This window comes from Peromyscus maniculatus, chromosome 11 (assembly GCF_049852395.1).
Source record: "Peromyscus maniculatus bairdii isolate BWxNUB_F1_BW_parent chromosome 11, HU_Pman_BW_mat_3.1, whole genome shotgun sequence".
Classification (NCBI taxonomy): Eukaryota; Metazoa; Chordata; class Mammalia; order Rodentia; family Cricetidae; genus Peromyscus; species Peromyscus maniculatus.
Genome location: NC_134862.1, coordinates 60,228,333 through 60,243,396, shown reverse-complemented (window position 1 = coordinate 60,243,396; position 15,064 = coordinate 60,228,333). Strand labels below are relative to the sequence as shown.

At 46.0% G+C, this 15,064-nt stretch overlaps 1 long non-coding RNA gene across 1 annotated transcript; it reads left to right on the top strand.

The window, feature by feature from the left end:
• Positions 1–9,975: 9,975 nt before the first annotated feature.
• LOC143267803 (uncharacterized) lies at positions 9,976–14,296 on the top strand. The gene is made up of 3 exons (XR_013043326.1): positions 9,976–10,630; positions 13,498–13,978; positions 14,097–14,296. It is a non-coding gene; the product is annotated as an uncharacterized LOC143267803 (long non-coding RNA).
• The last annotated feature ends 768 nt before the right edge of the window (positions 14,297–15,064 follow it).

Genomic DNA, 15,064 nt, shown 5'->3' with positions numbered 1-15,064 from the left:
AATATGCTAAGGCAGGCGAGTCTGAGGGTGTTAGCAAGGAGACCAGTGAGACTGAAGCAGAGAGATCACAGGGAAAGACCGGGAACCGAGGGCAGGGTGATTGGTGAGCCGTTGAGAGGACGCTGGCTTTTGTTCAGTGTGAGATGGGAAGTCATTCCAAGGGCCTGCCTGGAGTTATGGTGTAATCTGATCCAAGTTTAAAAGGAGACTTCTCCCAGCCTGCAACAACTCGCAATGACCGGAGTAGGGAGGTACTAGAGAAGGAAGAGGAGGTTTTGCATGGAAGAATCTTTTCTAACTGGAGTTCTGCAGGTGTGGTGACCACAGATAAACTCACCGCGGTTTCTGCTCACTCTGGTGCACACCTTGTGGCAGTGGTGTGAGTCTGTAGTTTTTTTTTTTTTTTTAATACCCTGTTCCGTTCCCGGTCTATGCAGAAGCCTCGGGCAGGTAAACCATGTTTTATGCGCGCCGTAACTGGTAGAGGGACTCTGGCCAAGGTCTGTCTTTTAACGGAAGTCTCTGTGCAGAGCAGCACAGAGTCTGAGCCGCTGGCTCCAGGGAGCTGTCACTTTAAAGGGCGTGGTGTATGAGAACCTCCTGAAGGCATTTCTACAGAAGAGCATTTAATGAAGGAGGATTAAAGAGGAGTGAGCAGGATCCTCGGGATCAGAAGAGGAACTTGTTAGCGAGCACAGTCTGCAATTGTTCTTTCTGACCTCTTGCAGAGGAATGATGTCAAAACCGGAAGCCCATAAAGGGAAACCGGAAAATGAGTTGAAAACATTGAAACACAGAACTGAACAAGTGAGGAAAACAATGTATTCTAGGGGGCAGCGTATGTCACAACAAATCCACACGGACCTCCTCATCTTCTGCTTGACTGTGAGAGCCACTACGGTCCCTTTATATTTGCTCTTTATTTTGTGAGACAGGTGCTTTCTGTGTAGCCCAGGCTAGATCACAACTTGCTATATAGCCTCAAATTTGTACTGCCTGGGCCCCAGCCCCTTAGCACTGGGATTACCAGCATGTGCCACTGTGCACAGCTTCAGTGTTTTTTTTTTTTTTTTTTTTTTTTTTTAATGATTTATTTATTTGCATTGGTGTATCTATGTAAGAGTGTTGGATCCCCTGGAACTGTAATTACAGACAGTTGTGAGCTGCCATGTGGGTGCTGGGAATTGAACCCAGGTCCTCTGGAAGAGCAACCAGTGCTCTTAACCACTGAGCCATCTCTCCAGCCCCCCTAGTGTGGTTCTTGCAGATGTGAAAATTGAGTTAAAGATGTAAAGCAGGAAATACTTACATTTTGATAGACTCGCTTTTTGGAGCCTAAAGATTCGCTACTGTTTTAGGAGGAAAGATTACATTTGTTTTAATACCCCAAAAGCTCAAAACTGTCTCATGTATATGGCTTATTTGAGTAGCAAAAAAAAAAAAAAAAACCAACTTAATTGACCAATCCAAGAGTCACAGGAACTTTAAAAAAAAAGAAAAACAATTTGCTTGTATTACCCATTTCGTCCCAAGCCACAGATTCGAGGAGAGCCTTCATAAAGGATTTGAAAACAAAGCAATGGACACTGGACATGGATCCTGTCTCCGTTAGTTCAGGAAGCTCATATAGAGTTAGAGCTGTGCTACAGCCACAAAGTGGGGGTGGGGTGGGGTGCGGGGATTCCAGGGTGAAGTATGATGGGTGGGGTGGTGCGGGAGCCTTGGGGATGGGCCGGCCAGTGGTGGAAGAGAGAAGAGAAAGCAGTGAGCTGGAGGTTGGGTGGTCTTACGTTGCAGGAGGTGTGAGGTCACCCCCGAGGGAGCAGGCACTGAAGGGAAGTCATCCCCTGGCCGGTTACTAGGGGCAGTAGCAGAAGGGATGCTCGGTGGGAAGACAGAGGTTGGGGTAACTCCTCTGTAGCCGTGGTGAGCTGGGAAACATGTCCCCACCCTTGCAGTCTGGTTCCAAACTCCCCAGGAGGGAGGATCTGTATGAATTCCTCCAAGAGCCAAAATGTTCCAGGAGGGCAAAATACTTAAAAAATTGCAAAAGTGCTTACATGCTCATTTGAAAACAAACAGCCTTTAAAACAGGTATGATTATTTTTTAGTATTCCCCACTACTGTTTAGAAGTATTAATACTTTTAGAAATAACAGGTGTTAGCCATGAATCATAACTTTAATCCCAGCACTTGGGAGGCAGAGGCAGGTGAATCTCTGAGTTCAAGGCCAGCCTATAGTGTGTGTGTGTGTGTGTGTGTGTGTGTGTGTGTGTGTGTGTGTGTGTGTGTCAACCCAAAGATTTGGGCATCTTCATTTCCCAGGGCTGGTCTAGAGAGCCACAGGGGGGAAACTACTAGAAACAGGCTAACAGCATGGATGCCTTGGGATGCCATGGCCGAAGATGGACTTTCAGAAGCTCTGAGATGAGACCTAGAAATCTGAATTTTTAACCTTTCACATAGAGTACAAGGATAGAAAACAGGCGGCCAGGTGATTCGGTGTCATTATAAATACAACCTGGCCGGGCGGCGGTGGTGGCGCACACCTTTAATCCCGGCACTTGGGAGGCAGAGGTAGGTGAATCTCTGTGAGTTCGAGGCTAGCCTGGTCTACAGAGTGAGTTCCAGGACAGCCAGGACTCTGAAAATATTCAGAGCCAGATAATAAAGACATAAAAATCCCCCAATGAAAGACACAGATTCAGATCTGAATTCAGATCTGTTGCATCAGCCACCCTGAGCCAGAACCAAACATACTTGTAGTGCATAATGGCAATTTTCTAAGATATTCAATAAAATCAAATTGTTAATTTGCCTAGCACTTAGTAACAATAAGAATAATAGTAAGTAATTTATCTGTTACTCCTAAAGTCCCAATCTAGTACTCTTTTGTAATAGAAGAAATGAAACTCTCTCTGAGTCTATAACAAGTCCTGGCAAGGAATAGCTCCATGAAGACACATGGGACGTTTGTGAGCAGCGACAAACTTTTTGGGGACAGCTATGGCACACATCCAAAGACTTAGGTTCTCTTTCTCTCACTTTTATTCTCTTATTGTGGGCCCAAGACCTTGTATTCAATTCACACATTTAAAAAAAGTGACTTCACTGAGCTGAGGTAAGTTAAAATCCACACATAAACGAGTCCTGGTCCCCTCCATGGACGGCACTGGGCGGGTATTGCTCTCGTGTTCCTTGATTCTTCATGAATCAGAGCATTTCAGTTAGCCCATTTACATTGACCATTGACACAGACAAGTATTGGCTTCCTCACTCTCTACGGCAATTATTAAAAGCCAGAAAAAATGGGCATTTATTTAATGAAAAGGAATTCAATGTTAGTGAATCATTTTTGAAATCCACTTGTCTTTTACTTTAATTTTTTTTCTCCTCCCTTTTCAAAGCCTTCCATCTTTTAGCTTTTATTTATGCCTTTGCCTTGCAAAATCCTGCTTGACAATAAAAAATAAAAAAGATGAACAGTTGAATGAGGAACAGGAAACGAAGAGGTCATGAATGGAGGTCCCTTTGGCATTTTTCTTTTTCCGTGAAATTTGTATTCTTAAAATGCTCAGGCCATGGTCTTTCCCACATTAGTGATGGTTACATTGAAACAATAGGGTTAAACTAGCTTTTACAGGAGCGAACGGTGAGCCAGGGATAAGCGTGGAAAGGAACAGAGATCTCTTGGCTGGTTTGCCATTAGAAGTCGGTCCACTGGCAATAGTCATCTTCTCCAAGAGGAAGATGATTTAACTAGGCCAATAAGGACCTGAGGGCGGCTCAGGGGACAGGAGAGCTTGGTGTGTAAGCTGGGTGAGCTGAGTCTGATCCCCTGAATTTTCAGAAAAAGACAGGCAGGATGGCCTGCACCTGTGATCCCATAGTTAGATGCGAGGCAGAGATAGAAGAACCTTCCAGAAGCCCAAGGGCCAGCCAGCCTGCAGGACAAAGCAGGGCAGAGATGAGAGACCCTGTTTTAGACACAAAGGAAAACAAGATGGAAGAGGAGAATTGGCTCACAAAAGTCAGCCTCTGACCTCCAGTAGAGCGTTGGAGCAAGTGCCTCCATCTGTAATAATAGCACAGATAAAAGCAAAGAATAAAAAGCAAAGACATACTCTTCTAAGTGCGACTGGAGGTTTTGGGAGGGTTTCAATCCCTGTTCCCCTCCAACTCCTCTGAAGGATTCAGACGCTCTGCCTGTTGGCCCGCAGTCTAGTCTCCTGTCTGGGCTCAAGCTAGGCCCTGTTTCCTCTTCCCTTTATCAAAGCGAGTATTGTGTGTCCCAGTTTCCAGTTTCATCTGTTCTTGCACACATCTTGAAGGTCTCTGCCATTATCTCCAATGTACACATGCTCAATGCCAACTGCCCAAGGCGGTATCAAGCCCTGAAACTCTCTCTGGTTCTTCCTGTTCCTCCTTTTAAAATCCCACAGAACATCCCTTTCCATCGGTGTGTTTCCTGGCTCAGACATCTGGGCTGCGTTGATGAAGACATCGTCGGAGTTGTGCTCGGGCACTGAGAATTTACCTTTGATAAAGGTGGGGGTGTTTCTTAAGCCTTGGGCTGAGTCTTTTCTCTGACCATCTCCTAGGTCCCTTTCACTTGCTCAGCCGTGGTCTGAGAAGTCCAGTGGGGAAGATGTGTAACGTAATGAAAAGTAGAACAACCTGTAACAAGTACATCAAAACTGCACAGTAAGATGGTTGAGCAATCAAAGTCACTAGGGGAATGAAAAAGTGACTAATCAGCGCCACTCACAGAGTCAAATCCGTGGTCAATTTCACTCTTCCTTTGGTTAGTTTTCACGTATCTCTGGTCACCGATGGAATGAACATTCCCTCACACCTGGAAGATCTGCTTCCCCTCCGTTCTCCTTCTTTTCCTTCTTTCTTTCCTCCTGTCATTTTATGGTGCAGGGGAACCAAGCCCAGGGCCTTGTATATGACCAAGAAATGCTCCCCACCGAGTGACGTCCTCAGTCCCAGAAGAGCAATTGTTTCCTGTGCAATCTACACACAGTAGCAAAGTCCAAGGCACTCCAGAGTTAGGAGGTCCTGACAACTCCCAGTTCATTGTTTCCAAGGTCAAAGGACATATAATTCCCATCCCAATTAAAATGTAGTCAAGGTTTCATGCTTTAAGATTTTTCCAGTGCATTCATTTCAAAGCTGTTTTTGTTTGTGTCTTGATTTGGGGGCATTTTCCCTCTGACTCCTTGTCATTCTAATCTCTGTGCTGTTCTCTAGTTCTCCAAGCCTGGCTTCAGGAACTTACTGGAGAGAGAGGAGAGCCAGGGAGAGAGGCATTGGGTGTGCTGTGTCACATGTGGGCATGGAAAAGCACAGTGAGGTGTTGATGGAGCCGGGAGTGGCCAGGGCTGGTCCCCGTGTGAGAGAGAAGATGCCAGGCCTCTCCTGCTCATGCTTGTCTTATCCCTGCAGGTCTAGGTGCTCCATGATTCTTTCCCTCTCTTCCAAACCTGCTCTGGGCAAAGTGCCGTGTCCAGGAAACCTTCAGTTGTTGCCTAAGCTAGGTGTGTTCAGACTGTCCCCACTGGCAAAACTGCTCTGTTCCAGGTGGAGAACTGCTCTGTTTCAGGTGGAGAAGGGTCCAGAAATTTTGTCCCCATGTGGCAAATGTTTTCGAAGACAAGTCTTACCATCCTAAAAGCCAGAAGTTAGCAAACTGACAGACCATCAAAAAGCACCCAGATCTCCAACTGTGGGCTGCTTTGAGACATCCTTGACCCTCGTAAAGTCTCTCCAGCGTTAACCCTCTCTGTCTTTCATAGGACTTTGTAGTCTGTGCTATTATTGTTCAAAACCTGACCATATTTTGTTAAAGTCATTGTTCAGCATTTTATCTATTTTGAATAGGGACATTTCTTTTTTCACTTTTGTTATATTTTGCTTGGGAAAAAAGTAAAAAACCATTCATACTAAGATGTAAGGAGCCGGTATCTGCTTGAAATGCCTCAGCTTCCTTCGACAATCTGAGCACACAGCTACTTCAGTGAGTGACAGAATTTCTCATTAAAGCAATGTTAACGCCGTAGTGTTAAGTAGCAATTGCAGATAAGGCTCAAAAGGGTGTGTAACGCCATATAGACCACATAAGGACATTTGGTTTTCCCCACAAAAATATTATTATTTTTCTTTTATTGAAAAATTTTTTTTTCATACAATGTGTTTTGATTATGGTTTCCCCTCACCCTACCCTTCCCAGTTCCTCCAAGACCCCCCCCCCCAATCTGGATCCACACCCTTTCTGTCTCTCTTTAGGAAAAATAAATAAACAGGAATCTAAGGAATAATAATGAAGTAAAATAAAATACAATAAGTTAAATACAAACAGACAAAACACAACACAATACAACAAACAAAACAAAGCAACAACAAAAAAAATCAGACAAGAAAAAGAGCTGAAGTAAAAGCACAGGAAATGCAGATAGATGTGGATGTGTGTGTGTGTGTGTGTGTGTGTGTGTGTGTGTGTGTGTGTGCACACAGACACACACACACACACACAGACACACACACACACAGACATACACACCTAGACATACACACAGACATACACACATAGACATACACACACAGACACACATACTCAGACACACACAGACTCACAGAGACATACACACAGAGACACACACACAGACATACACACACAGACATACACATACACAGACACACATAGACATACACACACAGACACACAGACACAGACACAGACACACACACACACACACACACACACACACACACACACACACACACACACACACACACACGAAGCAAAGGACCTGTAAGGTAAAAAAAGCAAAACAAAACAATACAAAAAACCAGCACCCTGAGTTAACATCAGGAGACGAAGAACCTTCAGAAGTGTGTTGAGCTCATTCTGAATTGGCCATCTACTGCTGGACATGGGGCCTACCCAGAAGAGTGGTTTGTATCTCCAGTGAGACTCCCTTGGAGAAAACTAATCTTTCATTTGTAAGGGGCTGTCAATTGAATATGATCTATCCGATTGATGTTGGGATAGGAGCCTGTGTCCGTTTCTCCTCTCAGCTCTAGGACCTCATCTGCTGCAGACCTGGGCAGGCCCTGTGCATGCTACCTCAGTCTCTGTGAGTTCCTGTGTACACCAGCCCTGTGGTGTCTAGAAAACCTCGATTCTGTGGCATCATTCAGCCTCTCTGGCTCTTACATTCTTTCTGCCTCCTCCTCTGCAGAGATCCTGGAGTCCTGAGGGAAGGGATTTGATGGAGAGAATCCCTGGGAAGGAAGGATGAACCAGCGTGGGTTAAGTATGTTAGTGCCGTGTTACATACCACCTCCAAATTTACTGGCCGAAAGCTATGGCCCTTTATTGGTCACTGTTCTTCGGTTTGGCCGTCTGGTCAGAGCCCAGAAGGGTGACTTTCTCCCTGTGCTACAACTGTTTGGGGTCATTGTTGGCTGTGGGTCACAGATGGCTCTGTTTCTGTCACAGCTGGACAGCTGTTCTCTCTCCCTGTGAGGTTCTTCTCTTCTCACAGAGAGCGAAAGCAGAAGCTGTGAGGTCTCTAGGAGGGGGAGGGTGGGAGCATTGTGAGTCATGCGATGCCGATGCCGCTTCGGCCACATTCTGTGACCCAAAGCAAGTGGCAAAGTCAGCCCAGATCCAAGGAGGTGGGAAGACAGACACCACCTACTTAAGGGAGGAGATACAAAGAATCTCTAGCCATATTTAACTCTCCGATGGGAAAGGCAGCTCCTGGGATGGAGCCAGGACAGGTGGATGTGAGGGGTTTTAAGGAATTCAGCCTCTTTTCAACAAGGAGGCCTGCTAATGAGTAGCTTCAAAAGGGACCAACATGAGAGACCTGAACCCCGAACGCTTAGAACCAGGGCTTCAAGGTAAGAGTCAACACGAGCCCGGACCTATGCCCTGTCCACGGCTGCAAGAGTTCATTTTAATTCAGCTTCGATGATGCTTTTAACTTAACAAACATTCATCTTGAGGTCTCAGATGAATCTGTTTCATGAAACCCCATGTCCAGGACTAGATGTACCAAAGCTGTTACAGCTTCCCAGAAGTCAGCTGACAGAGGCTAAGAATGCTGGCGCACAAGCTAGACAGGGCCTGCGTTCAAATCCTGTCTTCACCTTAGAAGCCATGCTGCATTTCATCAGCCACTTGAGCTCTCTGAAGTGGTTTCTTCTATGGGTCTAAAACCGTTCTTACGTTACAGGACGGTTGTGAGATCGAATCCACTGACAGGCTTATGGATTCATTGATGGATTTACAGAAGGGGCTGACAATGTCTTTCTACATTTTGAGAAGTCCCTCCCTGAATTATTATCATTTCTTTTAGACAGAGTCTTGCTGACCTTGAGTCTGTCATCCTCTGCCTCAGTCTACCAAATGTTGGGATTATAAGTATGTACCATTATGTACTGCTTACAACTATTATTTTTAGTCTTTTTAAAAAGTACTTTTTACTTTGTTTTTATTTATGTGTGTGTCTGTCTGTGTGTACGCTCACATGTGTACAGGCGCCTTCAGAACCCAGGAGAAGGTGTTGGATCCCCTGGGCGCTGGAGTTACGGGCCGTTGTGAACTGCCGGACTCGGGTGCCAGGAACTGAACTCGGGTCTTCTCCAAGAGCAGTCTCCTTAACCACGAGGCATCTCACTAGCCTCACAATTTCTGTTTTAAGAAGAAAGTATTGTTTCAGTCTCATGTTTCAGACTGGATATTTTGTTTCCGTAGCACATCAGGTTTATAGATTTTAAAGACTTTACAGTGACTAATGGATATTAATTGTACAAGTGAATGGAACCTCACCATGATGTTCCCATAGATGTGTGCATTGTGACTGAAGCCTCTTCACCCTCTTTTCCACCCCCACCCCTTTCTCTCTCCACCTGCTTCTCCTAGCTAATTTCCCTTCCCTAACAGTCTTTCGTACATTTCCAGATTCTTAAAAAAAATAAATAAATAAAGAACTTCTAATTTTTGAACAATTTCACACACTCATATAATTTTTGTCATTTTAACCACCTCCCTTACCCTTTTCTCAAGCTCCTCTCATTCCTGCCAACCCCCCTTGTTTTCCCAACAAGTCTCCCCCCTACCATCTATGGTCATGTGTGTGTGTGTGTGTGTGTGTGTGTAAGTAAGTGTGTATATGTGTGTGTGTGGGTGTATATGTGTGTGTGTGTATGTGTCTAAGTATGTGTGTATATGTGTGTGTGTGGGTGTATGTGTGTGTGTGTTTATGTGTCTAAGTATGTGTGTATATGTGTGTATATGTGTGTATGTGTGTAAGTATGTGTGTATATGTGTGTGGGGGGGTGTATATGTGTGTGTATGTGTGTATGTGTGTATATGTGTGTGTGTGTGTGTGTGTGTGTATGTGTGTGTGTGTGTGTGTGTCCCACTGAGTTTAATTAGGACTGCTTGCATGAGCATGGGTGGGATGTTATTTACTGGAGCATGGGCAGCTTACCAGCAGCTACCCCACTGAAGAAAGAGGCCTCTCACTCCCCAGGAACTATTGGCTGCCCGTAGCATAATTCTCCAAAGAATAAGAGGAGTGTCTCCTGGGCCCTTCCCCATGCAATGTGGGATGCTGACAGGCTCATCTTGTACAGGTAACCACAGTGGCTATGTGTTCAGAAGTGAAACATCCATGTTCTGTCCTAGAGACCATGTTTCACATCACTCCTTGCCATCCTCCGGCTGTTCTATTCTTCTCACTCAGTCTCCCATGGTGCTCCCTGGGCCTTGGAAGGGGTGCTCTAGATGTCCCATCCAGGGCTAAGCATTCACCCATCACTTTATTCTCAGTACCAGTTATGAGTCTCAGCATTAACTGTCGCCTCTTGTAGACAGAGGCTTCCGGCACCAAGGCTGAGATCACCACTGTATGAGTAGGAACACAAACATCTGGAAAGCATCCTTTCAGATCTTTAGTATTCCCCCCTCACACAATTATTTTGATGGAAAAACATAGAGCCAACCCCAAGTCTTGTTCATTCATCTGTGAGCAGAAAGAAAATCATATGGGCTGGAAACGATTATGTCCTTCACCTGGAGAAAGAGGAGTTTCCCAAGGCTGGCTAGTCTTCTCACAGTTTTAGCAAATAAGGGAAGCTCTTAACCACAGATGTGCTCTAAAGAGAGGTAATTTACACTAAGCAAGCAGAATCAATGTCTACTAGATCCTGTTCATTGGGACTGACTTGTATCCTGGATTGTGCTCATATTTTTCACATGACTGTGAATGAAAAGCCTGCTGACTGGACAGCTAGAAAATAGATATAAGGAGGTCACTCACTATATGTGTGAGGAGATCGTGCACTTGAGTGAAATGGAAATAGCACATGTGCCATACTATAGAGCGTGGGGTTAGGTTCGGAAGAAAAGCGCTGTGTTCTAGCCTCAGTTCTCCTCCAGGCAAATGGGCCACATCTGGCTGAGGGCGCATCTTGGCTGGGGAGTGGAGGGTCACAGCTAGAGAAAAGAATCCCCATCTTGCTGATTCATCCATTCAGAAGACCTGGCTAATGCAGAAGGAAGACCCAGCAGGTCCTCTTTGTTCATTCTCCCATCATGGCTTCAAAGAGAGTGAGTCTCAATTCTCCATTTTCATTCTTCCTTAATCCATTTCCTAGGAAATAGTTGGGTTAGCCAGGCTGTCCAGTGTCCTGTGCTTTGATTCAAATCCCTAAGCTGGAAATGAAAGGCATTAGGACATAACTCATAACTCCAGGCAAAAAAAAGGAATGTCTCTTGAAATGTAATTAACAAGGTAGGGTGTTCTCGACTGTCAAATGACTACGCACATGCCCAGCCCAGCCCCCAAAGAGTGTCCCTACAGAAAGCCAAGAGAAATATTTGAATAAGCCCCCTGTGCTTCAAGGCCTCTTAGAACTTCAACAAGGACCAACTTATGAAAACTGTTGCTATAAGCCTGTGTGAGAAACTAAACACGAATTTTAAATTGTTCATCAAGTCTGCCTGAGGGATTGAGACACTGGGGTGTGGGGGGGTAAATGAAGACGCATGTTAATAAGCAATCAGTAGTGATTTTTGAGAGGAGGTGAAAAAGAGACCAACTTACACTTTTGCTGAAGAATAAACTAGAAGCATACCTTTGCCTCCCTCCCATTTTTCGTGTGTGTGTGTGTGTGTGTGTGTGTGTGTGTGTGTGTGTCTGTGTCTGTGTCTGTGTCTGTGTATGTCTGTGTGAGTGTATGCCACATGATGGTAGATTCCTACAAAGGTCAGAAGAGGGCGTCAAATTCCCTGGAGCTGCAGTTGCAGATGATATGAGTTGCCCATTGTGGGTTTTGGGGATCAAACTTGGGTCTTCTGGAGTAGCAGGGCATGCCTTTAGCTGCTGAGTCATCTCTTCAGCCCCCAAAAGGATAATTTTAAATCAGAAGTACTAATTTGTAATGCAAGACATATTTTAAGACAATTTCATTAATATGGACTGATAGAGCTTTAGTCGTAGCCATCCAGGAAAGAAAAATAAAAATAATAAATGATATAGACTGTATTACAATAATTAGAATTTTTATTAGTTATGTCTATTTTGAGCAGGAGGCATCCGAGTGCAGTGAGATTAACTTGTCCCTGGTCATAGCTGAGGGACCCTAGGGCACTGAGAGGCTTGTACTTTTCCCATTATGGGGTTCTAGCCGAATCATGCTGCCTCCCAAAGATAGGTCTAAACAGGGAAGAAGCCAAGTGCTCCGTAGTCCAAGTTCTTAGTTCAAATACTGTTTTCTCCTGCTTAGCTGTGTGACCTTAGATAAATGAATCTAACCCTCTGTGCTTCAGTTTCTTTCTGTATTAAATAGTGATAACGAGGTAATATTCAATAAGCTTGTAGTTATTGTTAGTGTTACTGAAACAGAAAAAGTACTGTGTGCCTGCTTCAGAGAAGAAACCGAAGCAATGTCTACCACAGTGACGCCACTTGCCCTGCCTGGGTCTGGGAGAACAGCAGACGAATCAGTGACTAGGTTGGGCTGTCAAGCCTGGGAAGTCCCTGCCGGCCTTACTCATGGCCTGCTGCTCAGAGTCCTAGTGCACCAGCTGCATGGTGCGCCCTACCCTGAACCATCTCATGATCACGGTGGTCACCTTCCTTACCTCGGGCTGTGTCGGGCTAGGTTCAAAGTGTCCCTCCTTGTTCAAGTCCATCCCCTGGTTTACTTAGCTCAGTAGGGCTATTTAAGGAGTTTTCTCCTTCTGAGCCATCTCTTCCTTGCCAAGACCCCTTCTCTTCAAAGAAAGCCTACATCCACCATCCCCAACTAAGCGAAGAGCTTTACCCCTTGAAAATCTTTCCTGAGGACAGGAGGACAGATTTACCAATGTCCCCTACTGTTCTCCAAATTCATTATTCGTACCCGTGATTTAGAGTGTGGTTAGCATTGGAGACGCGGACTACAAAGTAAAGGGGAACTGAAGAAAAAGGAGACCTTGTCCCAAATGTGGTTAATATTATTGTAACAAAAGAGATCAGTACGTGGACATCCGCATGTCACAAAAGCCACTTGGAGCAAACTTGTAATTGAAACACTCAGGAGGCTGAGGAAGGAGAACTGAGAGTTCCAGGCCTTTCTGTGGCATAGTGAGATGAGATGAGAGAGAGAGAGAGAGACAGAGACACAGAGACACAGAGACACAGACACAGAGAGGTGAGAAAGCAAATTTCTGTACTGTTTAATCGACCCAGTCTGTAGAATGTTGTTATAAGTAATTACTTATACAAGTGATTACAAACACAGATTAGTCCTCAGTGCTCCAAAGCAGGACACTGCGCACAAGGTGCTCTCTGGTGAAATGTGAGTCAGCCCCTTCCAGGTCATTTAGAGTTTCAAGCTGTGTGGTCAGTGAGGGCCACAGCTCTGGAATGTTTGAAGGCACACTTTGCAGAGAGGGTCTTCAGTGTGTCTGAAGACGTTCCTTCTTAAAAAAGTGTGTGTGTGTGTGTGTGTGTGTGTGTGTGTGTGTGTGTGTGCATGTGGAGGTCAGAGAACAATTCTCAGGAATTGGTTCTTTCCTTCCATCCTGTGGGATGATTCCAGGGATCAAACTCAGGCTGGTCAGGCTGGGTGGCAGGCTCCATCACCTGCTAATCCGTTTTTATCAGTCCCTGAAGCCTTTCCTCTGTCTTCAGCAGTCTCTTGATAAAATGGGAACTAGGATGCTGTTGCTAAGCGGCTAACAATGGGATGCAGATTCTGGGGAGGAGCCTCCGGAAGGGCAATGAAGGGAGAGATGCTCTGACTGCCAGTCCTCTCCCTCCTGGTCCAGCCCCAGAGAGCCAACCACGCTTTTAGGAAGAGGAGAAGTGTGATGGTTCCTCCTAGAAACCTCTGTTTCCAAATGTCCCATTCTGTGCTGGGGACACAGGCCTGTGGATTGCATCATGGTTGGAGGGTGGGGCCACTGAGAACCTTCCTCTGACCTCTTAGTGTTTGCAACATTTGATCAGAAGTTTCGCCTTTGAATACAAAGGATGTGGTGCAATGGGGGGAAGGAAATACATGGAGAACCAGCGGAACAACACAGCCGGGCTGTAGAGCAGTGAAGCCGGATGCATTTCTGCCCGCCCCTCCCTCCACTCCAGCGCCTCCAGCAAGGCGTGACTGTAACTCCAGGGTTCTTACCTGTCGGCTTGAGAGAGGAGGAAAGGGCGCTTCGGCAGCAGCGTGACAGTGGAGCTGCCTCCAGCAAAGCCGGGTTCAATGTGTCCTCCCGCGAGACTCCTGCCCACTCCCTGTCTCCTCTTCCTTCTCCCGGAGTCCTCCCGCTACCGTGGCAGCTTGTCCTCCCACACCCGCAGGGATCTAACAGCTCCTGGAACTAGCTTGCTTCCCGACGTGAAGGTGGTGGAGGATTGAAAGTAAAAGTTTCAGGACTCCCCTGTGGTCCCAGAATTTAAAGGTGAAAGAGGTAAGAGGATCAGAAATGCACGGTCATTCTTAGCTACGTGACAAGTTCAAGGCTAGCCTGGGCTACTGAGGCTCTGTCTCAGAAAAAAAATGAATGAATTTCTTGGCTATGATTTCAGATCACTGGGGCAGGTGTTATGAGGCAGAAAATCCTCTCAAAGTTTCTGGTGGGCCATTTCTCTGATGAGACTCGTGTAGCCTGATGGACTGGAAGATGCTATGGACGGACAGAAAAAAAGCCTCCTTCCCAGAAGAATGAAAACGTACGTGTGGCACTTTCTTCTGAGATGGTGCAATGCTGTCATTTTAAAAAGTGAGCAGCCTTGCCGGGCGGTGGTGGCGCACGCCTTTAATCCCAGCACTTGGGAGGCAGAGGCAGGCGGATCTCTGTGAGTTCGAGGCCAGCCTGGACTACCAAATGAGTCCCAGGAAAGGCGCAAAGCTACACAGAGAAACCCTGTCTCGAAAACACCAAAAAAAAAAAAAAAAAAAAAAAAAAAAAAAAAAAAAAAAAAAAAAAAAAAAAAAGTGAGCAGCCTTATTACCATTTGATGACGACAGTGGACGTGGAGGTGAAGGCAGAGGCAGAGTCAAAAGGAGAACAGGAAGCGGGCGAGAGTTCAACCGTGTACGACACTTGTGCGTGACATTGCCATAGTGCAGCCTCGTGTGTGCTAACTTACAAAGTCACACAGAAAGGGTGTGGAATCGACTCAGAAAGTAAGATTTGAGGAGACTCTTCATGCACCATTCTCCTTTTCGTCCCTGGCCCCAGGGACGCACAATGTTGTTGAACATGTGTATCCATAGCCTCCAGGACTGACTCCTGCCTGGGTACAAAATACTGGGCAAACTCTGGGACGGCTGGGGAGGAGGGTGAGTGGCACCCATAGAGCAGGCTCATGTGTCCAGCCCTTCGCCCTCACCTGGGCTCTCTGGCCAGCAATCGTGGCAGGCCGCCCTGCCCTGGGGCCTACTCCATGAGGATCATGGGCTGCCTTCCCAGGCCTCCTTCCCATCACTCTTTGGATCCTACCTCCTTCCAAGCACCATGCACCGTAAGGTGTGCTGGTCCACGGCCTAGAAG